Source organism: Pelophylax lessonae (assembly GCF_965119305.1).
Source record: "Pelophylax lessonae genome assembly, chromosome: 1".
Lineage (NCBI taxonomy): Eukaryota > Metazoa > Chordata > Amphibia > Anura > Ranidae > Pelophylax > Pelophylax lessonae.
The window spans coordinates 842,828,355-842,855,391 of record NC_138768.1 but is presented as its reverse complement, the minus strand read 5'-3'; the positions used below and the strand labels follow the sequence as shown (position 1 = coordinate 842,855,391).

General features: G+C 47.1%; 1 protein-coding gene across 7 annotated transcripts in view; it reads right to left on the bottom strand.

Moving 5' to 3' along the window:
• SLC4A11 (solute carrier family 4 member 11) overlaps window positions 1-27,037 on the bottom strand; it is a 283,124-nt gene that overhangs the window by 206,823 nt on the left and 49,264 nt on the right. Inside the window, exon 1 of one of the 7 annotated variants that reach the window (XM_082263402.1) lies at window positions 24,173-24,514. The exons of the other annotated variants lie outside the window; for them this stretch is intronic. The gene's annotated coding sequence lies outside the window, so the exon portion shown is untranslated. Of the gene's footprint in view, window positions 1-24,172; window positions 24,515-27,037 lie in introns of those variants that run through there. 7 annotated transcript variants of the gene reach the window in all.

Sequence of the window (27,037 nt, the reverse complement as noted above, 5' to 3'; positions counted from 1 at the left end):
AATGAGGTTACTGTCTTTTTGAGTTATTGCACCCTGGATTAATGTAATGTGTGATATTTGCAGTCTTCAAAAAAAAGCGCATGCTCTGCCTCCTTATTTATCTTGCTGTTCAAGGCAAGCCGATTTTGGACGCACAAAGGAGGAAGTAACCAGCGCAAAAGAGGAATAAGAACCACAAAGCCCTCTGAAATCCCTCCTATTGAGATGGCTCAGGAATCCCACTCTCCCCTCCGGGCCTTTTTGATCAGCAACACTATACAAGATAAATGTTCTGCTAGTTCTCATCTCTCAGAGGATTTATAGAGCCACTTCAAAGATTTTCAAGCAGTTATAAAATCTAGTCTCCTCCAGTAACATGCTTATTCATTTGCAGCCAGTCTTTGCTGCAATCAGCCTCAGGCAAGCTACAGGCCCTGCTTGATGCCCTATAGCAGTGGTCCCCAAACTAACCGTTTGCTTGACTTTATCTGGCCTACAGGGCTGATGAGGCACCAATTCTTCCAATGACCAACAATGGGGCACTATTCCTCCCACCGACACACAAATAACGGGGTTCTATTCCCATAGCCCCCAACTGTCCCTGTTTCAAGGGACTGTCCCCGATTTGGAACAATGTCCCTCTTTCCTCATTTGTCCCTCATTTTGGTCTGAGCTATATAGTTGTACATAAAATGCACTATTTAGCTTTCAAAAAGTGTTAAACATTTCATCCAAAATTCTAAATTGCTGCATTTGTACATTTCAAAAGACAATATAAAGCAATAGTAGAGGTAAAAAAAAAGCCCTTAAGAGTTTACCCAATCTTTTTTTGTTGTTTTTAATTATGCTTTAGGGGGCATGGCAGGCCATGTCCTATGCCTACATACTTGCTAGAAAGTTTTCCTCATTCTCATCTAAAAAAGTTGGAAGGTCTGTATGCCTCCCACCGACACCCCAACAACAGGGCACCATTCCTCCCACCGATACCCCAACAACGGGACACCATTCCTTCCACCGACACCCAACAATGGGGCACCATTCCTCCCACCAACACCCAACAATGAGGCACCATTCCTCCCACCGACACCCAACAATGGGGCACCATTCCTCCCACCGACACCCAACAATGGGGCACCATTCCTCCCACCGACACCCAACAATGGGGCACCATTCCTCCCACCGACACCCAACAATGGGGCACCATTCCTCCCACCGACACCCAACAATGAGGCACCATTCCTCCCACCGACACCCAACAACGGGACACCATTCCTTCCACCGACACCCAACAATGGGGCACCATTCCTCCCACCAACACCCAACAATGAGGCACCATTCCTCCCACCGACACCCAACAATGGGGCACCATTCCTCCCACCGACACCCAACAATGAGGCACCATTCCTCCCACCGACACCCAACAATGGGGCACCATTCCTCCCACCGACACCCAACAATGGGGCACCATTCATCCCACCGACACCCAACAATGGGGCACCATTCCTCCCACCGACACCCAACAATGGGGCACCATTCCTCCCACCGACACCCAACAATGGGGCACCATTCATCCCACCGACACCCAACAATGGGGCACCATTCCTCCCACCAACGCCAAACAATGGGGCACCATTCCTCCCACCGAACCCAACAATGGGGCACCATTCTTCCCACCGACACCCACAATGGGGCACCATTCCTCCCACCGACACCAACAATGGGGCACCATTCCTCCCACCGACACCCAAACAATGGGGGACCATTCCTCCCACCGACACCCAAACAATGGGGCACCATTCCTCCCACCGACGCCCAACAATGGGGCACCATTCCTCCCACCGACACCCCAACAACAGGGCACCATTCCTCCCACCGACACCAACAATGGGGCACCATTCCTCCCACCGATACCAACAATGGGGCACCATTCCTCCCACCGATACCAACAATGGGGCACCATTCCTTCCACTAAGATCAATTATGGGGCACAATGCCTCCTCCTCCAGACCACAGGTGCCACGTAATTTGTTTATTCCCACCAATCGCCAAGCCTTTCTTTACTGCCACTCACTGGCATTCTCTACCTCCACTGGGTACAGCCCAGCCCGCCCACACAGTCCAAAGGACAGTAAATTGGCCCTTTGTTTAGAAAGTTTGGAGACCCGGCACTAGAGCCATCTTTCTCAACTATGGTTCCTCCATATGTTGCTAGGGATTCCTTGAGCAATAATTTCTGTATTTCAGTAACCACCAGTATCAATTAATTTTTCAGATGTCTGTAAAGGGGGGGGGGGGGCAGTCTTCCTACAAATGGACTCTTACCGACGAGAGAGTCTCGGTCTGATACTAACCACTATTTTTTTTTTTTTTAAATTCAACGTTTATTAGGAGAAGGAAAGGCATACAGATCAAGCAGAAGCAATGGTCCACATACAAAATCACAGGCAAAACCACTATTAAAAAGGGTCCTTCTTTCATTGGACACCAATGTAATGAAACCATTACACAGACTACCAATGAAAGAAGGTACGTCTCCACAACTATTGTATGGGGCACTAGAATTTTAACCCGGCTTCCTTTCTGGCCATTTTCTTACAGATCAGCGAGGTGTTAAAAAAAAAAATCTGCTGTGGGTGTCAAATATGCTAAAAATGTCACATCCTTTACGCTTATGTATTTTGACTTTAAGCTAGGGATGCAATAATTTAGCAGGGTTACCAAGAGATGTTAAAATTATTTAAAGAGTTCCTGTGTGTTAAAAAGTTTGAGAAAGGCTGCTCTAGACTGGGTCTCCCAATTTCGGGGAAAAACTTAAGAGCAAACCTGTCAAAAATCTGGGTAATTAAAAAACGAAGCAAAGATGAAAAATTGCCTAGCCAGTCAAAAAAGTGTTGAGATAAGCAGCTTATGTGTTATGTGAAATGTTGACTTTATCTGTAAAGAATGACCTAGACTTTGCCCCTTCCTACCTACTGAGTATCCCTATTGGTTTTCTAATGTAATAGGCAACTTCATTGACCAAGATGGAGGCTTTGACCAAGATGGCAGGGGAAGAGACAACGGAGTGATTTACTAAAACTGGAGAGTGCAAAATCCAGTAAAGCTCTGCATAGAAACAAATTAGATCCCACGTTTTAGCCGCCATTTACATCAGGGCAATTTGACATGTCAAATCACAGCCTATTGCCGGCAACGGCACCGTACGAATTGGTGCCAAGCCGCACTGATTTCCAAAAGTAGTTACTACACTACTTTTGGCGACTTTTTTGTGCTGAAAAAGCACCCCCTCGGCTTATACTCGAGTGAGCAAAAAATGAAAGTGGAGAAATGCCAGAAACGTTTAGGAATGACCGGGAATAACTATCTCACCCCGACCCTCCTGCCCCGCCCCGCATCTGCCGCCGTTAATATGATAATACTTTATGCTGGAATGACATGACCCGCCACTTGACTCCTCTGTAGCAGAGGAGCGGAGGAGACAGTCAACGGAGAGCCAGTGGATGAGCTGCGCCCGCACGTCACACCGTGGGAGGAGCCAGTGCTGGCAGCCGAACTGCTGAAGAAGAAGTGAAGAAGCTGCCCGGGCTGGGAGCGGGAGGCACTGAGTGAGGTTACCCACACCTGCCACTATCTGCAGATCAGCAGCATCCAGCACCCCAAGGTTCCTCAATAATTATATTTAATAGTTTATTTTACAGTATATATTTTTATTTATTACCAGTACTTATGGTTGACCTGGGTTGAGGGGAGGAAAGGGGGGAGGCCTAATGTGCTGTAATGTACTGTGTAATGTGCTGTAATGTACTTTGTAATGTGCTGTAATGTACTTTGTAATGTGCCAGTAGCTGCTGCATTTCCCACCCTAGGCTTATACTCGAGTCAATAATTTTTCCCATTTTTTTTGTGGTAAAATTAGGGGCCTCGGCTTATATTCGGTCGGCTTATACTAGAGTATATACGGTACTCAGGGAAAACCCACGCAGGCAAACTCCAGGCAGGTAGTGCCATGATTGAACCGGCAACCCCAGCGCTGCTAAGTAGAAGTGCGAACCACTTAGCCATTGTGCTGCCCTGTGGTTCTGGTTGAAGGTAGCCTTGACTTATGGAAATTCCTCAGGCACCCAATAACAATTGCTTAGGCATGCAATAGTAATTTTTAGGGTATGGGATTGTCTCGTGAAGAATGGGAAAAAAAAAATAAAAATCTGTAAATTTTAGCCCCCCTCTCTCTCTAACCAGGCCTGGCCAAGAAATGTCAGCCAGGGTCATGGAGGGCCTTCAGATGTAAGATTATGGTCTGATACAACCAGCACAATGAACTGAACATTCAATTCCCTCTGTAGACACCTTTGTTTTTATAGGGAGTGTCAACTCTGCCTCCTATTGTACAAGATCTAAGGATGGCCTCGTCTGCTGCTCCGCAAGGCACTTTTATTGTGTATGTTTCATCAACCGGCTGCATTGCATTCATTATTTCAAAGCTTACACCCATACAAGTTACCCGTGTCAAAGTGTGTCTACGGATCATTTCTGGAAGAAAGCGAGGAGAGGAGAGGATTTCTAACCTTGCATCAAAGCACATCTATAGGCAAATCCTTTTATTCCGCATTGTGGCTAGAGTAGGGAAGGGTTAAAACATGGTTTTTCCTCACATCTGTGATATTTGGGGGAAGTTTCCCTTCATTTGCTGACCGGTAGAAACAATAGGAAGCGAAAGAAAATATCTCTTCTAAAAAAGGTGGAAAAGCATCTCCAAGAGTCCCCTTATTTTTCTGGTGACAACTCAAAAATGGTAGATTGTTCTCTTCCTTTTAGTTCCAGTAGCAACCGGCTAGCCATCAGGACAAATACAAATCTCCCTAGAAGGGACACAGACCGCAATGAAAACCCAATATATTGTAATTTGGCATTGCTCGAACACACATCTCCGCTAAGGCCTGTTTCACACGGGCAGAAGACTTTGCAACCCACTGAAAGCAATCTATGATCGCTTCTAATGCCTAGTTTCCACTGAGTGGTACGGTACGGAACGGTACACATTGCGTTTCCACTGCCAATAGTACCCTTTCATGATAGGCGTGGTGTAGCAGGAAAGCTGTGATAGACGATTCTCTGTAAACCAAAGTTCTGCAGAGTGTAGCTCCACCCTGTTGGTACGGTACTAATGTGCTTGGTACCCCAACGAAAGGGTACCAAAAAAGTGGTACGGTACGGAATTAGGGTACCATTCATAATGGAAACGGCATAAATAGCGTACCGTACCAGAAAGCTCAGTGGAAACGAGCCACAAGATCACAATTGACAGCCAATTCACCTATAGTCATAAGACAACAGCGCCCCCTCCTGCAAACAAGTGGCCACTGCCCCCACCAATAAGTGGTCTTTCCAGCCAGGAGCACTGAAAGGGCGACGTATGTCAAACAAAACCAAAGAATTTTCCAAGCTTAACCTACCAACCAGCCTGCAACCAACCGTATGGACCTGTCCAAGAACAGGGGATTAGTTTGCACACCTTTAATGTAAATACACATGTAAGCTACAGGCCCAGTCAAGGCCTGTAGTCCTAACCCTAACTTCTGAGTCTCCACAATGGAAGCAGATGCATTTTTATGGAAAGTCAGAAGGCAGGTGAGCCTGGAGGGAGCCCACCCCTGCTTAAAAGGCACAGGGGCACCGTGAACACCCAGCACATAGAACTATGGCTGCAAAGGTGTCCGTGTGTTGCCTGACCAATATTTTCAAAATACATATCGCCCCCTCCTGCACCCCTGTGTTTTTGATCCCCAGGGACTGGACTGTGCGTTTTCTGAAAGCACAACAGGTGCAGCATGCAGGACTTTTATGTGCTTGCATGTAAATGCAAAGAGGTCGAGGTTCAACAGGATGGCACCTAAAACCGCATATAAAAAATGCAGATAAATTATGCTGCTCTCAAATCGCAGAACAACAAATGGTAGGAATCAGCAACAAAGTTTGATAAAATCCTTGTAATGTACAGAGATCACCCAAAGAAGAATGTATTTTTTTTTTTTCAACAAAAGAGTTACGCTTTTTTTTCCTTACATAGTTTAAGGCAAAAAAATAGTTTAGGCTAGAAACACTTTAAAAAAGGTTAGTAAAAAGTTTTGTTCCAACCCCTGTAAACTCCCATTTTTTGCTGGATAAATTAGCGTGCTAAAAAGGAAGTGAAAAAATTAATTTCCTGGCAGGATTAAGCTTCAGTGCACACTAGATGCAGTGCAAGTTCACAGCAAATTTGCTGTGGATTTGCATCGCATCAAAATCTCAAAGCGTTCATGAGAACAGATTGTGGAGTGCATGTTAAGCTAACGTCACCCCGAAATCAGTTTGCAAAACAGCGCAATTTGCAAAATCAGATTGCATGGGTGTGAACATCCACGTGAGCAGATTCCAAAAAAAAAGAGGGTCCTGTATGAGTTTGGTGCAATTTCAGCCATACAAATCTGTGGTCCAAATCGCACCCCAGGGACACCGCATGTAATTTGCACAGGAATGTGCTGCAATTTCTGTTGCAAATTACATGCAGTGTCCCACACCACATCAGTGTACACCCGGGCTAAGAGTTTATAAAATTACCTTACAGAGGATACAGAAAAACTATAGCGGTGTTGAGGATACGGACAGACTGCATTTTTGGTTTTGCCCAAGGTTCCACTTTAATTTCCATATCCCCGTTCCCCCGGTACACAGGTTGAGGGGCCCACAGATTTAGGCGATGATAGATGGCACCCAGCTGTGTCATCAGACAACAATCACCCTAATACGGACTATACAGATGGGACTCGTAGCTGAACTTGGCCTTTCTTTGTAAAAGGAGCCGGAGAGCAGAAGATCCATTACCAGAGACATTTCAAAAATAGGAGGTGATGGTTATAATGTACACTATATTGTCAAAAGTATTAAGACACCTGCCGTTACATGCACTTTAATGGCATCCCAGCTTCAACTCTTCTGGGAAGGCTGTCCACAAGGTTTAGGAGTGTGTCTATGGGAATGTTTGACCATTCTTCCAGAAGTGCATTTGTTAGGTCAGGCCCTGATATTGGACAGGAAGGCCTGGCTCAATCGCTGCTCTAATTCATCCCTAAGGTGTTCTATCGGGTTGAGGTTAGGATTCTGTGCAGGCCATCCAAGTTCCTCCACTCCAAACTCGCTCATCCGTGTCTTTATGGACCTTGCTTTGTGCATGGTGCGCAGTCATGTTGGAACAGGAAGGGGTCATCCCCAAACTGTTCCCACAAAGTTGGGAGCATGAAATTGCTCAAAATGTCTTGGTATGCTGACACCTTTAAAGCGGTAGTATCCCGCTTTTTGCCACTTAACTACAGGTAAGCCTATAATAAGGCTTACCTGTAGGTACAATTAATATCTCCTAAACCGGCACGCAGTGCATGCGCTCTAAGCAGTGCATGCGCTCTGAAGGTCCGGCGGACCTTCAGCTTTCCTTGCTGGGTGCTTGCCAGAAAATGAGGTCATCGTGGCTCCAGCCAATCACAGCGCCGGAGTCGCAGAAACCAGAAGAGACGCCGAGGGATCATGTCAGCTCCCACAGCGCTGTCCGGAGGTCCGTGTTGGGGCTTCGTTCTAAGGTAAGTAATTCATACTGAGCTAGTATGCGATGCATACTAGCTCATTATGTCTTTGTCTTGCAGGGTTTTTTTTTTTTTCTTTTTAGGTTTACAACCGCTTTAAGAGTTCCCTTCGCTGGAACTAAGGGGCCAAGCCCAACCCCTGAGGAACAACCCCACACCATAATCCCCCCTTCACCAAATGATTTGGACCAGAGCACAAAGTGAGGTCCATAAAGACATGGATGAGTGAGTTTGGGGTGTTGGAACTTGAATGGCCTGCACAGAGTCCTGACCTCAACCCTAATAGAAACCCTTTGTTATGATTTAGATGAGAGACTGCAAGCCAGGGCTTCTCACTCAACATCAGTACCTGACCTCACAAATGCACTTCAGGAAGAATGGTCAAACATTCCCATAGACACACTCCTAAACCTTGTGGGCAGCCGTCCCAAAAAAGTTGAAGGTGTTATAGCTGCAAAGGGTGGGCCAACTCAATATTGAACCCTACGGACTAAGACTGGGATGCCATTAAAGTTCATGTGCGTGTAAAAAAGGTAGGTGTCCCAATACTGTTTGACAAGATCGTGTACGTAAAAGGTCAGCAGGCTAACCAGCTTCCAGGATTAGTCCAACAGTAAATCCATTCCCAAATACAGGGAAACAATGTATCAGGTGTTCCTATAGTTCTGCTCTTCTCTGGCAGTAATCCAATCGCTCTTGTGGAGAATGGATTCCGGACGGTATCAAGCACAGCGCTGGTTATAAAGTAACCAGTTATTGGGTATTGTGTTTACACAGACATATCTATCTAGAGATAAGGGAGGGTTGTTATGTCATAAAATTAACTCACCACTCCGCTACTAAAACGCACTAAACCCAGCTTTTGCCCAGGGAGAGTCTCTGCGGAGAAGTCATCGTTATAGTGCAATAAACGGATCAGATACAGGATGGGACAGCTGGTAAGTTGGGGGCTTTCAGAAGGTATGTAGGTAGGTGTGTGGACACATTTCACCTATGGAAAAGGAGGATGTAATCTGCGGCAATATATCACCGGTGTCAACTGATGGCAGCTGGCTGTACACGGGCTGTAGTGTGTTTGTCAAAGACTTTTCATGGTTTTAAACCACTTGCAGACTGGCCCATAGTAGCTTTACTTCTACAGGGTGGCCTCCCTGTGCAGAATCACACATTTTATATATATATATATATATATATATATATATATATATATATATATATATATATATATATACACACACACACACACACACACACACACACACGTTGCTTTTACGCCAAACAATGTTTTGTCTTTGTGGGACGCAGAAAAAGGTGAACGGATGGACTCTACATGCCAGGTTCCCACCGTGAAGCATGGAGGAGGAGGTGTGATGGTGTGGGGGTGCTTTGCTGGTGACACTGTTGGGGATTTATTCAAAATTGAAGGCATACTGAACCAGCATGGCTACCACAGCATCTTGCAGCGGCATGCTATTCCATCCAGTTTGCGTTTAGTTGGACCATCATTTATTTTTCAACAGGACAATGACCCCAAACACCTCCAGGCTGTGTAAGGGCTATTTGACCAAAAAGGAGAGTGATGGGGTGCTGCGCCTCCACAGTCACCGGACCTGAACCCAATACAAATGGTTTGGGGTGAGCTGGACCGCAGAGTGAAGGCAAAAGGGCCAACAAGTGCTAAGCATCTCTGGGAACTTCTTCAAGACTGTTGGAAGAACATTTCAGGTGACTACCTCTTGAAGTGTGACTCTACAATTTTCATAGTCATGAAAATAAAGAAAACTCTTTGAATGAGAAGGTGTGTCCAAACTTTTGGTCTGTACTGTATATCCATCTATATCCCTCCCATACAGGTGCTAGGTAAAGGCATCTAATGCTCCTGCTGCTCATCAGGGGAGCCTGATCTTTAGTTAGGTCTGTTCTCTGTACTCAGTGTGAATTCCTCTGGTCTGAGGGAGGGTCACTGTATCCAATTGGGGAGGCCTGTTGGGACAGTGGAGGAAACGTGGCCCTTGATACACAAGCTTTTGTACTGTCACAGTGGGTTGGCATCTGGAGAGGTGCATCTTGGGATTGATAGACGCGGGGAGCGCATGAGACAGGGTGTCTTTTGGTGGGAGCAAAGTCCCAGGAGGAGGTGGACGGCTGTAGGGATGCACCAATACCGGTATCGGTGAAGAAACCAAGTATTTTCATGAGTACTTATGATTGTGAAAATGCACCTGATCATGAACTCGATACTTTGCAGGGTGCACGATCTGCCTCTATACAAAATGAACGGGCGCAAATTGCACTGCAAAGCATTGAATGCGATTTGAACAGGAATGTGGTGCGATTCCAATATGAAATCGCATTGTGGTTTCCCACACCGCTCCTGTGTGAACCCACGCTGGTCATAGTGAAGTTCACACAGGAGTGGTACGGGAAACCTCCCTGCATGATGGGATGGGTTGGGTTCCACCAGCTCTGGCTTCCATCCGACTGTGGCCATCTGCGGCTCCTCTTGCCTCCAATGGCTTTGTAACCCCCAGCGGCGCTCAACTACCAGCCACTAGCGGTATAAACCACCTCCTGCTGACCGTAAGGACTACAGGGATCCCAATTGGTCAGCACCTTCACATAGATGGTGCTCACCAATCATAAGCGGTCTAGTCCAGACCATAGGAGAGGAGAGAAAGCCGCGGAGATTTCAAATCCCCAGACCGGAGAGAGGGGTGGTGTCCAGTGGTTTTTACCGCTTGAGCCATGGGATTAAAAAAAAAAAAAAAACCCATGGGAGGAACCGCAGCCGAAGGTGTCCACAGTGGGGCAGGCGCCAGCGCCTTGGAACCTGTCATGCAGGGAGGTACCCTGTATGTGAACTCAGATTTAAAATCCTTGACAAGCCCAGGATCATACCAGAGCGGAGAAACCGCATGCGATTTGAACAGAAATGCGGTAAAATGAGTATCGCATGCCGTTTCTCCGCTCCTGTGTGATCCCAGGCTTGTCAGTGATTTTGAGTCCGAGTTCACACACAGGGAACCTTCCTGCAGGACGGGTTCCATAGCTCGAGTTCCCATCAGACTGTGGATATGAGGGTTTTTTTTTCCCCCAGCCTCCAGCAATTATTTGCTCCCATTTATTTTGTATGGACACAAATCGCACCGAAAAATGTATCGGTACTCGGTATCGGTGAGTACTTGACTGAAAGTATCGGTACTTGTCAATTAAAAATTGGATATCAGTGCATCCCTAACAGTAAGTGAAGGGAAATCCCCCCCCCCCCCCCCCCCCAATGGGACACAGATGAGGGAAGAAAGAAAAAGAAAAAAAAAAAAAAAAAAAAAAAGAAAAGAAGGAACATGATAGGGTAATATAATAACCCACCAATAAAGCATCTAAAATGAAAAAAAAAAAAAAAATGCCCTAAATTCTACTTTGCGTTAATGGAAGTGAATGATCCCCTATGGATTCTCCCAAAACATATTCGTCTGGGATAGCAATAATCTGTACAGATCCGGGTTTGGTCCCTTTCCAGATATAAAAGTCATCCATCTTGCACCATTCACGCTGCTCCGCTGCCTCCAGACCCATCAACTATATCAAAGCTCAGAGCATTACTTGGAGGAAAGTTATTTAAAACACCATTAAGCCGGGAGATTAATTCTCCTTGGAGCTTGATTATAATTACAGAGGACCGTGTTAGGTAAGTGCAGCGGTAGGACGCAACGGGGAGCCGCGCACCTCTCCGGATGAAGATTTAATAATTGGGATCAAAACGTAAAAGTTCACTGCAGAAAAAAAAAAAAAAAAAGATGGATTTCTAAGAAGATAAAAACAGAACTAGGTTATAGTGGACCTGTCATTAAGATTCATACTTCACATTAATTCAAATCTACATTACTAAATCATCTCATTTCAAGCAATAAAAAATATAATATAATACACACACACTGCTCAAAAAAATTTAAGGAACACTTTTAAAAACACATCAGATCTTAATGGGGAAAAATATCATGCTGGATATCTACAGTGCCTTGCGAAAGTATTCGGCCCCCTTGAACTTTGCGACCTTTTGCCACATTTCAGGCTTCAAACATAAAGATATAAAACTGTAATTTTTTGCGAAGAATCAACAAATGGGACACAATCATGAAGTGTAACAAAATTTAGTGGATATTTAAAACTTTGTTAACAAACAAAAATTGGGCGTGCAAAATTATTCAGCCCCTTTACTTCCAGTGCAGCAAACTCTCTCCAGAAGTTCAGTGAGGATCTCTGAATGATCCAATGTTGACCTAAATGACTAATGATGATAAATAGAATCCACCTGTGTGTAATCAAGTCTCTGTATAAATGCACCTGCACTGTGATAGTCTCAGAGGTCCATTTAAAGAGCATCATGAAGAACAAGGAACACACCAGGCAGGTCCGAGATACTGTTGTGGAGAAGTTTAAAGCCGGATTTGGATACAAAAAGATTTCCCAAGCTTTAAACATCCCAAGGAGCACTGTGCAAGCGATAATATTGAAATGGAAGGAGTATCAGACCACTGCAAATCTACGAAGACCTGGCCGTCCCTCTAAACTTTCAGCTCATACAAGGAGAAGACTGATCATAGATGCAGCCAAGAGGCCCATGATCACTCTGGATGAACTGCAGAGATCTACAGCTGAGGTGGGAGACTCTGTCCATAGGACAACAATCAGTCGTATACTGCACAAATCTGGCCTTTATGGAAGAGTGGCAAGAAGAAAGCCATTTCTTAAAGATATCCATAAAAAGTGTCATTTAAAGTTTGCCACAAGCCACCTGGGAGAACACCAAACATGTGGAAGAAGGTGCTCTGGTCAGATGAAACCAAAATCAAACTTTTTGGCAACAATGCAAAACGTTATGTTTGGCATAAAAGCAACACAGCTCATCACCCTGAACACACCATCCCCACTGTCAAACATGGTGGTGGCAGCATCATGGTTTGGGCCTGCTTTTCTTCAGCAGGGACAGGGAAGATGGTTAAAATGGATGGGAAGATGGATGGAGCCAAATACAGGACCATTCTGGAAGAAAACCTGATGGAGTCTGCAAAAGACCTGAGACTGGGACAGAGATTTGTCTTCCAACAAGACAATGATCCAAAACAAAGCAAAATCTACAATGGAATGGTTCACAAATAAACATATCCAGGTGTTAGAATGGCCAAGTCAAAGTCCAGACCTGAATCCAATCGAGAATCTGTGGAAAGAACTGAAAACTGCGGTTCACAAACGCTCTTCATCCAACCTCACTGAGCTTTAGCTGTTTTGCAAGGAGGAATGGGCAAAATTTCAGTCTCTCGATGTGCAAAACTTGATAGAGACATACCCCAAGCGACTTACAGCTGTAATCGCAGCAAAAGGTGGAGCTACAAAGTATTAACTTAACGGGGCTGAATAATTTTGCACGCCTAATTTTTCAGTTTTTTTTATTTGTTAAAAAAGTTTGAAATATCCAATAAATTTCGTTCCACTTCATGATTGTGTCCCACTTGTTGATTCTTCACAAAAAATGACAGTTTTATATCTTTATGTTTGAAGCCTGAAATGTGGCAAAAGGTCGCAAAGTTCAAGGGGGCCGAATACTTTCGCAAAGCACTGTATACTGGTATGGACTGGGTAATGTGTTAGGAATGAAAGGATGCCACATTATTTGATGATAATAAAAATGAATCGCCCTACAGAGAACTGAATTCAAAGACACCCCAAAAATCAAAGTGAAAATTATGCAGCAGGCTAGTCCATTTTGCTGAAATTTTATTGCATGAACTCAAAATGGTACATGTAGTTTGTATGTCCCCCACATGCTTGCATGCAAGCCTGATGTCGGGGCATGCTCCTAATGAGGATGGATGGTGTCCTGGGTATTTCTTCCCAGATCTGGACCAGGACATCACTGAGCTCCTGAACAGGCTGATGTACAACCTGGTGGCTTCAGATGGACCGAAACAATGTCCCAGAGGTTTTCTATTGGATTTAGGTCAGGCGAACATGGGGGCCATTCAATGGTATCAATTTCTTCATCTTCCAGGAACTGGCTGCATACTCTGACACACGAGGCCGGGCATTGTTGTGCACCAGGAGGAACCCAGTACACACTGCTCCAGAGTAGGTTTTGACAATGAGTCCCGATTCATAATGGCAGTCAGCGTGCCATTGTCTTGCCTGTCGAGGTCTGAGCAACCCTCTATGGATATTCCTCCTCAGACCCTTCACTGACCCACCACCAAACCGGTCATGCTGAACGATCTTACAGGCAGCATAATGTTCTCCACTGCTTCTCCAGACCTTTTCACGTCTGTCACATGTACTCAGAGTGAAACTGCTCATGTGTGAAAAGCATAGGGTGCCAGTGGTGGATCTGCCAATTCTGGTGTTCAATGGCAAATGCCAATCGAGATCCACAGTGCCGGGCAGTGAGCACAGGGCCTACTAGAGGAAGTTGGGCCCTCATAGCACCCTCAAAGTCTTTTTCTGATTGCTTGGTCAGAGACATTCACATCAGTGGCCTGCTAAGAGGTCATTTTGTAGGACTCTGGCAGTGCTCATCCTGTTCCTCCTTGCACAAAGGAGCAGATACCGGTCCTGCTGATGGTTATGGACTTTCTACGGCCATGTCCAGCTCTCCTGAAATCTCCTCCATGCTCGAGTGTGCTGCGAAACAGCAAACCTTCTGCAACGCACAATGTTGGACGAAGCGGCCTGGCTCGTAGTCTCCACTCTAATTGGTGTTTTAGTGTTGGTCAGGACTCGATGCAGGCCAGTCAAATTCCTTCACCCAAAACTCACTCATCCATGTCTTTATGGACCTTGCTTTGTGCACTGGACCGCAGTCATGTTGGAACAGGAATTGGTCATCCCCAAACCGTTCCCACAAAGTTGGGAGACTGAAATTGTCCAATATGTCTTGGTATGCCGAGTCCTTAAGAGTTCCCTTCACTGGAACTAAGGGGCCAAGCCCAACCCCTGGAAAAACAATTCCACACAATAATCCCCCCTCCACCAAATGATTTGGGCCAGTGCACAAAGCAAGGTCTACAAAGACATGGATGAGCGAGTTTGGGGTGGAGGAACTTGATTTGCCTGCATAGAGTCCTGACCTCAACCCAAAAACACATTTTGGATGAATTAGAGCAGAGACTGCTAGCCAGGCCTTCTCTCCCCATCTGACCTCACAAATACACTTCTGGAAGAATAGTCAAACATTCCCATAAACACACTCCTAAACCTTCCTTCCCAGAACAGTTAAAGCTGGTAGAAATGCAAAGGGTGGGCCAACTCACTACTGAACCCAACAGGCAGGCGGATGACAGGTCCGTCTCTGCTCACTGCCTAGAGACTGACCAGTCAGAACCCTGCTCTTCTCTATGGGAGATCGGATGAAAATGGCAGACCGCCTGTCCTATTTCATCCGATCCGATGGAAACCCTATTTTCCATCCGTCGTGATTTCATGGAAAGGATTGGATCAGATAGCAGCGGGTGTCAGTGGACTTGTCACTGCTGACATCCGCTGCTCCAAAAGGGGTGCATGGAGCATCCAATCAGGTCCGTCTGAAAAACTGACAGGGGGACCTGATGGGAACGCCCATGTGAAAAGGGGCCTTAGAGGCTGTAAGGATCAGCAAAGCAAAACACATGCGTTAACTCACAAAGCAATGCATGTTACATGCTTTGACCAATGGTCAACACACGAAGGAAATGCACAAGCATTTCAGCACACAATAGTGTATTGCGTCAAAAATGGACACAACCGATTTTAGGGATGTTCCAGGGTGTTTGAAGCTCACAGATTTCTATAGGCCTTTATGCAACACACATTAACACCTCATTGGGCCTTGTGGAGGCTTTAATAATTACGGAACTGCAAAATTTGTGCATTTTATAACCACCCCAGTTCATCTTTAACATTAACCCAGGATACATTTTTAGATGATCACACAAAGTACAGTTTCAACATATTCAAATTTACTCTAATTATGACATGCAGGCTTTGATGGACTCCCCCCGGTGTAGTAGATGGTATAAAATCTGGTTGTAGCATCTGGCTCCTTTTAGAAAAAATACTAAAATGATTTGTATTTTGCCCACTTCTCCCACAGAAGAGGTTATCTGCCAGGCAGATGAGATGCCAGCCCATAAAGTATTCATAACATGGAGATGGAATGGCTTTTATATGAAAGAATATTCTTTGGCGAGCTCTCATTAGGAATGCAGTATTAGAAAATATCACAATGCTATTGCAATTACAAGTATTAGCCAAACATGTTAAATGAAGAACTCTAGTCCAAAAGCCAGAGGAGCTCCAATCTCCGTGGCCCAAAAGCCAGAGGAGCTCCAATCCCCGTGGCCCAAAAGCCAGAAGAGCTCCAATCGCCGTGGCCCAAAAGCCAGAAGAGCGCCAATCGCCGTGGCCCAAAAGCCAGAAGAGCGCCAATCGCCGTGGCCCAAAAGCCAGAAGAGCGCCAATCGCCGTGGCCCAAAAGCCAGAGGAGCGCCAATCCCCGTGGCCCAAAAGCCAGAGGAGCGCCAATCCCCGTGGCCCAAAAGCCAGAGGAGCGCCAATCCCCGTGGCCCAAAAGCCAGAGGAGCGCCAATCCCCGTGGCCCAAAAGCCAGAGGAGCGCCAATCCCCGTGGCCCAAAAGCCAGAGGAGCGCCAATCCCCGCGGCCCAAAAGCCAGAGGAGCTCCAATCCCCGTGGTGCACAGACCACCTTAAACCAAGTCCTAGATGTGGTGGACCACCGATGCCTTCAAATAATTCTTACCAGGAAAATCCATCACCAAAAAGACAGACATGCCTCCCTGCCAAGTCTCCAAAATTCCTTCACTTTCTGAAACATGGAAGGCTGCCAACATGCAAGTTAAATGATCATCAAAGTCAGCTACCCAGAGTAACCTCTGGTTGTGCCTGGTCTGCTTAAGAGGAGAATTTCAGACAAAGCATTTAGGATTTAGCTTTGGATGGAGTGGAGAAGCAGAACCTCTGTCAGGCTTTTATTGCTATATGCGTTCCTACTGCGAAATCCCTCACCTTCTGTCCCAGTGATGGTAGATAGAAGTCTGAGGAACCACTTTCAGAAAACTATATTCATAAATTTTACATTGTGTTCAGTCCAGGTGATCAGTTTTTGGTGAATTTTGGAGAGTCAAGTCACTAGTGGCACTTTTCCACTGCAAGTACCGGCTCGGCTCTACTCGGCCCGGTTTGCTTTTCCACTGCTGGTACCGCATGGTACGGTGTCGGAATGAACGGTTCGTTACGGTTTGCTTTTCCACTAAAGTAGTACTAAAGTTAAATGGGTGGGATAACAACGGGGTGGGTGGGATTCTCTGACCAATCAGTGGCTAGTAGTGACTGCATGCAAAGGATTGTGGGATATGGTACCTGTTGGAACCACAATCGAGGTGGTACTGTTTTTGAGAGCCGTACCGTTCGGTTCCATGCAGTGGAAAAGCGCCGCCGTACTGTACCGAACCGTTCCTACACCGTACCATGCGGTACCAGCAGTGGAAAAGCACAAAAGCGTGCCGAACCGTTCGGTTCCATGCAGTGGAAAAGCGCCATAGGTGGACTCTTTGATTTAAGACATTCTGCAACAAGGTCCTACTACAAGAGTTCCTCTACTCTGTTCACCTTGGACATGTTCCTGTTGAGACCCACCAACCCTTTGGGGGTTTCCTACTCTTCTTCCTACGTTCTACACAATATAAAATCCAGTGAGATATCCTTGTGAAGTGAGCGACCAGCGTATAGACCTAGGACTCCATTCCCAGGTCTACATGAAAGGGTAAGGTGCTTCAACTCTTCAGTCGATATACCACATTGGGTTGCTAATCCTTTTACGTCTTTAAGAGTATACAAATAGGGATGGATTGAATTATCTCGTGAACTGGGTTGTAATTCTATAATAAGCTTGTGCCTCCAGAATGATTCCGTTCTTCCTGCATCCCGCACACAGGCCCCTTGCTACAGACAATGTCTCCCTCAAGTGTTAATAGGCACGGTGAAGTGAGCGGCTCCTGTCATCCGGCTACTACAGTGCTGCACATTGCATCGGCACGCTCTCCCTCTCCCAGTGTGACCCCAGCAATGCTGTGTGTATGCATTCTGTACACTAACCTGGCGTGACCACAGAGCTGCTGAACCCAGCCTGACAATGAGCCTTTCCGGAATCATCACAGGTACGCCTAATCCCGAGCAGTCAGCTTCTAGACAAGCCGTGCATTATACATACATGATAGCCATGTATTATTCACAGGGACAACAAATTGTACCGGAAAAGAGAAGCATGCTGAAGAGGTCACGGGATGAGGTAGACAAGGGATCTATAATTCATCGCCCTTTTTTTTATATACTTTACAATCAGATGGTGTAAATCTGACCCCGGCATTCTCTTCAGTCTTGCACAGCTGTACCAGCTCCTCTCCTGGACTGAAATAACGGATTTCACTGCACACTGTGAGCTTCACACAAGAAGTTTAATAAAGAGCCGAAGTTTCATAGGACTGCCCTCTACTGGTCATACGGGCTTCGCATACCAGTGTTGTTCCAATAAGCCTGTGAGGAGACTATATGGACTGCCATTGCTGGACTTTAATTTTCGAAAATGCTAGTTGCCTGGCTGTTATAGCAATCCAAAGGCTTCAACACCTAACAGGTATGCAAATTAGGGGTTCCAATGTCACTAGTTATATGCTTTTTACAGAAGAAGCAAGTCTGAGGCCACAGTCACGCAAATAACACTTTAGAAGAAAGTGACTTCTGGATTGCAATAAAAAATAACCATCATGAAGAGAACATTGCCCACTGGGCTTGATAATGCTACTTCTCCTGTGTAGAGGTCAATGAGGAATACTTGGGTCCAATGTAGAGTTTTTTTTTTGGGGGGGGGGGGGGGGGGAGGTCCTCGTTTGTCTGCCAATGTAGGCCTGCCATTGGGACAAATACATTGTCTTTACTATTGATTGGATGGCTGCAGAACCATAAATCTATATAGTGGATAATGACTAATCACTTCCCCTCAAATCCCATGTGTCTTATCTTAGGTTAAAGCAGACAATTCTGGTTGACCTCTCCATACTCATCTGGACTCTAACAGGCAAAGACTCACAGCCAGTTCATCAGCCCCCAACTGTCCATAAAACCAGCCCACCCCCCCCCCACCAGTTCATACCCAGCTTAACCCCCTCCTCCACTGTCCTTGCCCAGCTCAACTCACCCCCCCCCAACTGTCCTTGCCCAGCTCAACTCACCACCCCCCCCCCCCAACTGTCGTCCTTGCCCAGCTCACCCCACACCCCCCCCCCCCCAACTGTCGTCCTTGCCCAGCTCACCCCACACCCCCCCCCCCCCAACTGTCGTCCTTGCCCAGCTCACCCCACACCCCCAACTGTCGTCCTTGCCCAGCTCACCCCACACCCCCAACTGTCGTCCTTGCCAAGCTCACCCCACACCCCCAACTGTCGTCCTTGCCAAGCTCACCCCACACCCCCAACTGTCGTCCTTGCCCAGCTCACCCCACACCCCCAACTGTCGTCCTTGCCCAGCTCACCCCACACCCCCAACTGTCGTCCTTGCCCAGCTCACCCCACACCCCCAACTGTCGTCCTTGCCCAGCTCACCCCACACCCCCAACTGTCGTCCTTGCCCAGCTCACCCCACACCCCCAACTGTCGTCCTTGCCCAGCTCACCCCACACCCCCAACTGTCGTCCTTGCCCAGCTCACCCCACACCCCCAACTGTCGTCCTTGCCCAGCTCAACTCACACCCCCAACTGTCGTCCTTGCCCAGCTCAACTCACACCCCCAACTGTCGTCCTTGCCCAGCTCAACCCACACCCCCAACTGTCGTCCTTGCCCAGCTCAACCCACACCCCCAACTGTCGTCCTTGCCCAGCTCAACTCACACCCCCAACTGTCGTCCTTGCCCAGCTCAACTCACACCCCCAACTGTCGTCCTTGCCCAGCTCAACTCACACCCCCAACTGTCGTCCTTGCCCAGCTCAACTCACGCCCCCAACTGTCGTCCTTGCCCAGCTCAACTCACGCCCCCAACTGTCGTTCTTGCCCAGCTCAACTCACGCCCCAACTGTCCTTGCCCAGCTCAACTCACACCCCCATCTGTCCTTGTCCAGCTCAACTCACACCCCCAACTGTCCTTGCCCAGCTCAATTCCCAACCCCCCCCCCCAAATGTCCATGCCCAGCATGACAATAACCAATATATAGGTCCATGCCCAGCACAATCAGCCCCCCCTTCACCCCAACTGTCAATGCCCAGCTCAACCCCCCCCCCCCCCAACTGTCCAGCCCCACCTCTTCAACCATTTATTCATCTCCACCTCACCAACCATTTATCCATCTCCACCTTGTTAACCATTTATCCAATTTCAGTGATCTGTTCTGCTCTTTGAACACATCATAAGCTAGTTAGGAAGAACCGCTCAAGATAAAATATGGGTGATGCTACTGTTAAGTCCAGAGCGGTCATTCTGATATATTGCTGTCACTGAAAAGTAACACCAGTACAGGTCAAGAAACCTTTTAATCCCCGCACACCTTTTTGCAGTTGACCAACTAGGATGACAACCACACAGCTCTCACTTTAGGTCAGCAATAACGGCTTCCTTCATTTTACCAGCACCGTAGCTTAGTGGTTAGCAGGTCTGCCTTGCAGCACTGGAGTCCTCGTCTGAATACCAACCAAGACAACATGTGCACGGAGTTTGCATGGTTCTCCCTGTGTTTACATGAGTTTCCTCCAGGTACTCCCAATTTCCTCCCATACTCTCAAGACATGCTGGAAGGTTAATTGGCCCTAGTATGTGCATACAGATTGGATTTGGACAGGTGTTCTCACCTTCTGCCGGTCCCAAAGCCTGAGCAATCAGGAAGGGGTTGAGGAAAGACCTGGCTACCTATGATGTAAAACAAAATTCACCAAGGAAAAGGATCTCAAGCATATCAGGTGAATCGGATACAACTGTACTGATATACACCTACAATATTTATACCTAGACCGGTCCCCTTTACGACCTGCAGTTTAGAATCTGCAGATTGAAAACATTCTCACAAAACAGCTTAGGGTGGCTGCATTATGTTTTGGTGGACTACAAGTCTCAGCGCCACCAATCACACGGGGGGGCTTGTAATACCACCAGACAGTCGAGAGACTGTGAAGTTTGCCAAGCTGGCAGAGAAGACTGTGTGCTCTCCAGTCGGCAGCATGAAAGCAGCACCAACAATATTAATAATCCTGCCACAATTGGAATAATACATGAAGCCATCTCCTGCTGACAGCAGTGAGGAGCACACGCTGAGTGCAACACATGACGCGCCTTCCTGAGAATAGAAAATAAAGAGATTTTTGCACACAGCCCCAATCAGACCCCCCTAGGGATACTGCACACAGCCCCAATCATTGGACCCCTATAGGGATACTGCACACAGCCCCAATCATTGGACCCCACCTAGGGATACTGCACACAGCCCCAATCATTAGACCCCGACCTAGGGATACTGCACACAGCCCCAATCATTGGACCCCACCTAGGGATACTGCACACAGCCCCAATCATTGGACCCCACCTAGGGATACTGCACACAGCCCCAATCATTAGACCCCCACCTAGGGATACTGCACACAGCCCCAATCATTAGACCCCCACCTAGGGATACTGCACACAGCCCCAATCATTAGACCCCCACCTAGGGATACTGCACACAGCCCCAATCATTGGACCCCACCTAGGGATACTGCACACAGCCCCAATCATTAGACCCCGACCTAGGGATACTGCACACAGCCCCAATCATTGGACCCCACCTAGGGATACTGCACACAGCCCCAATCATTGGACCCCACCTAGGGATACTGCACACAGCCCCAATCATTAGACCCCCACCTAGGGATACTGCACACAGCCCCAATCATTAGACCCCCACCTAGGGATACTGCACACAGCCCCAATCATTAGACCCCCACCTAGGGATACTGCACACAGCCCCAATCATTGGACCCCACCTAGGGATACTGCACACAGCCCCAATCATTAGACCCCCACCTAGGGATACTGCACACAGCCCCAATCATTAGACCCCGACCTAGGGATACTGCACACAGCCCCAATCATTAGACCCCCACCTAGGGATACTGCACACAGCCCCAATCATTGGACCCCACCTAGGGATACTGCACACAGCCCCAATCATTGGACCCCACCTAGGGATACTGCACACAGCCCCAATCATTAGACCCCCACCTAGGGATACTGCACACAGCCCCAATCATTAGACCCCCACCTAGGGATACTGCACACAGCCCCAATCATTGGACCCCACCTAGGGATACTGCACACAGCCCCAATCATTAGACCCCCACCTAGGGATACTGCACACAGCCCCAATCATTAGACCCCGACCTAGGGATACTGCACACAGCCCCAATCATTAGACCCCCACCTAGGGATACTGCACACAGCCCCAATCATTGGACCCCACCTAGGGATACTGCACACAGCCCCAATCATTGGACCCCCCCCCCATAGGGATACTGCACACAGCCCCAATCATTGGACCCCACCTAGGGATACTGCACACAGCCCTAATCATTGGACCCCATACTGATACTGCACACAGCCCCAATCATTGGACCCCATACTGATACTGCACACAGCCCCAATCATTAGACCCCCACCTAGGGATACTGCACACAGCCCCAATCATTAGACCCCCCTACTGATACTGCACACAGCCCCAATCATTAGACCCCCCTAGGGATACTGCACACAGCCCCAATCATTAGACCCCCACCTAGGGATACTGCACACAGCCCCAATCATTGGACCCCATACTGATACTGCACACAGCCCCAGTCATTGGACCTCACCTAGGGATACTGCACACAGCCCCAATCATTGGACCTCACCTAGGGATACTGCACACAGCCCCAATCATTGCACCCCCCTAGGAATACTGCACACAGCCCCAATCATTGGATCCCCATATTGATTCTGCACACAGCCCCAATCATTGGACCTCACCTAGGGATACTGCACACAGCCCCAATCATTTGACCCCCACCTAGGGATACTGCACAACAGCCCAAATCATTGGACCCCCATACGGATACTGCACACAGCCCCAATCATTAGACCTCACCTAGGAATACTGCACACAGCCCCAATCATTGGATCCCCATATTGATTCTGCACACAGCCCCAATCATTAGACCTCACCTAGGGATACTGCACACAGCCGCAATCATTGGACCCCCATACTGATACTGCACACAGCCCCAATCATTGGACCCCCATACTGATACTGCACACAGCCCCAATCATTGGACCCCACCTAGGGATACTGCACACAGCCCCAATTATTGGACCCCCATACTGATACTGCACACAGCCTCAATAATTAGACCCCCCCCCCGCCCCCTAGGGATACTGCACACAGCCCCAATCATTAGACCCCCCTAGGGATACTGCACAAAGCCCCAATTATTGGACCCCCATACTGATACTGCACACAGCCCCAATAATTAGACCCCCCCGACCTCTAGGGATACTGCACACAGCCCCAATCATTGGACCCCCCATAGGGATACTGCACACAGCCCCATTTATTAGACCCCCCCCATACTGATAATACACAGCCCCAATCATTGGATCCCCATTGGGATACTGCACACAGCCCCAGTCATTGGGCGCCTATATGTAAACTGCACACAGCCCTAATCATTGTACCCCCCTACTGATCATGCACAACCCCAATCACTGGTTCTCCATACTGATACTACACACAGGCCCCATCATTGGACCCCTAAACATAGCCCAATCATTGAATTTCTATACAGATACTGCACAAAGCCCCAATCATTGGACCCCCTCATATTGAGCCTGCACACCGCTCCAATCATTGGATCCCCATATTGATTCTGCACACAGATCCAATCATTGGAACTGTTACTGCATATAGCCCCAATCATTAGACCCCCAGGAGAATACTGCACACAGCCCTAATGATTGGACCTCATTGATATTGCACACAGCCCCAGTCATTGGACCCCAAACTAATACTGCATGCAGCCCCAATGATTGGACCCCCAATTTACATAGTGCCCACATCCCCAATCATTGTACCCCCATAATGATACTGCACACAGCCCCAATCATTGTACCCCCATACTGATATTCCCCACAGTCCCAATCTTTGGACCCCCATATTGATAACGCACAGAGCAATAACAATCAATGTCAGCTGGTGATCAACACTAAGCTCCACCTACTTATTTGAAAAAAAAAAAAGCCATTTATGCCCACTTGGGTGCCCAGAATGATTTGGCTCCAGGCTGCACTTATGCATTCACCCCAGAGATCCATCCTCTGACCTGGCATCTCAGTTATGCTGGTCCAAAAACAATCCAACCCCTGCAGCTACTCAAGAACCTAATAACAGAAAGAAACTTCAGATATCTCACAGATAAGGTACTACCACAATTAATCGCCAAAATGTACTGCCACCCCCCACTCAGATTATCGCCAAAAACAGACGACTTACCTGCCTGGCCGGCAGAGCCAGGAGGGAGGCAAGGACCCAGGAAGAGAAGGATGCAATGATCTTAGGAGCCTTTAATGCTAACGGCCACCAACAAGTAAACTTGATGCATGGAGATCTGTGGAAATTAAGGGGCCACGGAGGTGCACTGGGGGGAGTATTGCTAGGAGAGGCAATGCTTTCATCTTCAGCACTCTATTGGTGTGCAACTAAACAAGGTGGAGCTACAGACCGGGAACCCCTGGAATAAAGCGCTTCAGCCGCCAGCCAGAGCAGTGACCAGGAAACAGGAGAGGAGGAGGAGGAGGAGGAGGATGAGGGGGAAAAATGCAATACAAAATAAAAAATACACAGAGAGCCGAGGAGTCAGGAGTGACATTCCAGCAGCCGCTCGTGTAGAGAGGATTGAGCTGAGTAATGGAAGCGACGCAGCACACAGGGTGCCAAGTCTTGTACCCACGGAGGATGAGAGAGGCAGAATGGCAAAGGACGGGGAGCCAAATCAGCAACTCTACAGAGGTACCCGGAGCTGGACCATGGCAGCAGGGAGGGGCAGCCGTCTTCCACAAGGGCTAATGAATAGAGGACCAGCAACGATGTAACACTGCAACTCTTCCCCGGGTAGGTAAGAGCGCGCTCAATGCAAATCTGCTTATTTGCTTCTATAAAACTATTAACCCTTTGAGTTCAAAGCCTCTTTCACACCACGTTTTATGGGAGCTACAACGCAGGATCCCAGCGCTCTAAGGGCTCATTCACATGTGCGGTGCTCTCTAAACCTACGTGCCTCACAATCACGTGTATTGCGTGCCCTAGTGCAAGGTTCAAGGGGTTAAATAAGGTAGTGAGGAGACGACAACACTTACTTTGACAGGCGCTGAGGAAGCATCACCACCTGCTTTAACCCCTTGAACCTTGCACTAGCGTGCGCTTTGCACGGTTGTGAGGCCCTTGCAAAATGGCCCTATTCATTGAATAGGCCACGCTTGGCGGTCACTGAAAGCGACGGGGTAGAATTCTTGCCGTGAAGCATCGCAGCATGCATACATCCCCTCTGCAGCTAAAGAGGGTAGCGGGGCTGGGGGCGGTAAAAACGTATGGTTTTACCGCTCCCCTCCTACCTCACGTGTGAACGAGTTCTAAGGCTACATTCACACCTGAGCGTAGCGTTTTTTGCGGTTTTTTTTACAGGCGTTTTTTGTGCAGGCGTTTTTAGATTGAATAGAGACCAATAGTAAAAAGCCTGTAATTGCCCAAAAAGGAGCTCATGTACTTTTTTGAGCGTTTTGCTCACAGCGTCAAAACGCTCAGATGTGAACAAGGGCCATGGAAATGAATAGGATTTGTCTTGTTGGGCGTTTTTTGAGCTGATCCTAGAGCAGAAAAACTCCCCCAAAATGCCCCAAAACGCCTACATGTGAATGGAGCCTAAGGCTAAGTGGAAATGTTGGTGTTTTGGGGCATTTTTGGGGAGTTTTTCTGCTCTAGGATCAGCTCAAAAAACACCCAACAAGACAAATCCTATTCATTTCAATGGCCCCTGTTCACATCTGAGCGTTTTGACGTTTTAAGCAAAACGCCCAACGCTCAAAAAAGTACATGAGCTTCTTTTTGGGCAGCTTACAGGCGTTTTTATTTTTTTTCCATTGGTCACTAGTCAACCTAAAAACGCCAGTAAAACACGCCTAAAAAAACACCCATAAAAAACGCCTGTAATTAGCAACGCCAAGATGTGAACGTAGCCTAAAAGCACAAAGATTAATTACCATTATAATCTATGAAGTTCTTGAAATCAGGGCGTCGCATTAGAAGGCGGTGCATTGCCTTGCTTGCAAAATCCTGCTTGCTAGATTTTTTTTTATGCATTTTTGCAACAAAGGTGCGCTAAATTATACTCAACGCCACAAAAAAAACGCATTTAAAATAATGAAACATGCATTTTAATTAGTGTGCCTCAACTAGCATGTCCAAATTTTAAACTAAAAAACCCGCACAATGAAGACTGGAAAATTACAAAAATTAAAAAAGGCAAACAACTTATCTTCCATTTAAAATAAAAAATAAATGAAAAAAAAAAATTAAAAAACACACCATGCTAAAAATACATTCCGCTTTAGGCTCCATTCACACCTGAGCGTATCGTTTTCAGGCATTTTTTTTGGGCTTTATTTCAGGAGTTTTTGGGGATTTTTCCAGGCATTTTTTGCAGGTGTTTGGAGGCAGGCATTGACATCTAATAAAAACACTTGTAATCTGCCAAAAAAGAAGCTCATGTACTTTGAGCTTCAAGCGTTTTGCTTCAGGCGACAAAACGCTCAGATGTGAACAGGGGCCATTGAAATGAATGGGATTTTGCTTGTTGGGCGTTTTGAGACTTCAGAGATGAGAGTTTTACGAACTGAAAGGGCCTAAAGAGAAAAGTGTATTTTCCAATTCAATGGTGTGAATGGGCCCTCCAAGGCCAGGTTAAACTACATCAGTGTCCGCTTTTGCCTGTTTTCTCGTTTTTGTTTTTTTAGATCATACGTTGAAACGCATTTTTTTTTTTTTTTTATTCCATTGGGAATCGCAGTGTGTGAATTCACAGGAAAATGCACAAGCTTCTCTTTTCAAGCCACACTGCAGAGATCTGCACAACCTCATTGAACAACATTGCTTCTTATAAAACATGCTTATTATGGACCCTTCCGGTTTCTTCAGTTTTTTCCTTACAAAAAGCACAAAGATAGGAACGGAGCCTTTGGCCTCTTTCACACGGTCGCTCCGTTTTTTTTTCTCCGCTCCGGCACTTTTTTTTTTCACGGACAGGGATGACACTTGTGTCATCCGCTTCGTATGTCCGCATATCCTCCCATCCGTTTGCGGATG